Raw genomic sequence first — 1,793 nt, forward strand, 5'->3', positions numbered from 1 at the left:
GTAGCCAGAGGCTATGGCTATATGGGGTAGCTTGGCATGGAAGGGTTTAGGAACCCCTCCACTCAGTAACCGTTGTCATTTTCCTCTTTCACCAGGTAATAAACATTGGACCCCTGAACATCTACATTTATCAAAGAATACTGACTTAATACTGAATTAACTCCAAAAATGTATCGGCGAGATTGAACAGCAACGCATTCTCACACCACTACTGTCATCATAGCCTATTGTTGCAGTGTCTGCCAAAAACAAAACTTATTTTTGACATTTTTAATTCCACATCTGATAGCAAATGTGGTCTTCTCCCCTTTTTGTCAGCATATCAAAAGAGGGCAGAATATCAACATGCGGAGATCCAATTAAGCATTAATAAAGAACATCATTTCATTATTCATTAGTGTTTTGACAGCCGCTTTGAAAGCTCCTGGCCACTACTTGTCAAAAATCATTTAGTACTAGTAGCATGAGCATTAGCCCTTGGAACTGAACTCCCTCCTGTACAGGACATTATTTTAAGATAAATCTTTACTTTGGTAAATCTTTACTTTGGTCTGGCACGGTGACCACAAGCTCACCAATTTCTATTCTCTAAGCATGAATGAGTAATACGTTCTCCTTCCTCCCAAATCCTCTTAAGTCTAATAGCTGTTTGAACAATGCATCAATGTCCAAACAGCACCACTGGAACTATTCCATATCTCAAATGTGGGCTCACTAACGTGAACAGTCTGAACACTCCAACATTATCTTTGCTCTTTATCTTTCTGCCCTTTTTTCGACAACTACTGTACGGTAAGTCCTTCATACTTTTAGCCAGAAACTCCACAGAGCAACTGTCCTGAGGATATGAGATAATTATGCATCCTGTGAGGCTATGGACCAGAATGTACTAGCCAATTACAACGCTCCTTTTCCTATGCCTGGTTATGCTTGTCATGTGGCATTGCAGTTGAACATGGGCACTTTGGCATGTATACCCTTCTGCTGAGCCTGTCGAGTCATCACTGTGATGTTAGAACAGGTCAGCTATATCCATATATGGAGTCCGTGAGGTCAGATGTAGAGGTATTGCCAGCTCAATATAATATACTGTATGGAGATCTAGGTGATGATCCAGTCGTCTCCATGTATGGATATCCAGGGTTTGATTAGCTCCATATATGGGCATAAAAGGGACAAGGACGGAATTAATTTGCAAGTGTGACTTATGTCGCACAACCACACTGGTTAGACTGACACAATATGTCCATACACAGTATGGCCATTCTCAGATATGGGCTTAATATTGATGGGCATAAAAGGGATAGTATGGGCATTCTCAGATATGGGCTTAATATTGATGGGCATAAAAGGGATTCTGTTAGTGTGGTTACTCTAACAGGGCATCATCTGGGAATCAGATAGAGGTCAGCTCCAATATGGAGATCTAGGTGATGATCCAGTCGTCTCCATGTATGGATATCCAGGGTTTGATGAGGTCAGTGTCGTGATCTTCATATATGGATATCCAGGTGATGATAGTCAGCAGTCTTGACAGTCAACAATGTGACAACATTACGGACGGACGGACGGGCAGACAGACAGGATGTGCCGGTTTTCATAGTAAACTGCGGCCTATGGTCGCAACAACTATTTAGTGTTCTAGATCAGGGGTATCTACACTTTGACTCAAGTACATGGGGTTGAGTACTTTGTCCACCACTATAAATAGGCAGTAAGTATGGACACAGAGCAGGCTTTCTGAATGTACCGACAGGGAGCTCATCATCTTCTGGATGTGTTGTCAGCTGTCT

The sequence above is a fragment of the Nannobrachium achirus genome (genome assembly GCF_963921795.1).
Source record: "Nannobrachium achirus genome assembly, contig: SCAFFOLD_184, whole genome shotgun sequence".
NCBI classification, from domain to species: Eukaryota; Metazoa; Chordata; class Actinopteri; order Myctophiformes; family Myctophidae; genus Nannobrachium; species Nannobrachium achirus.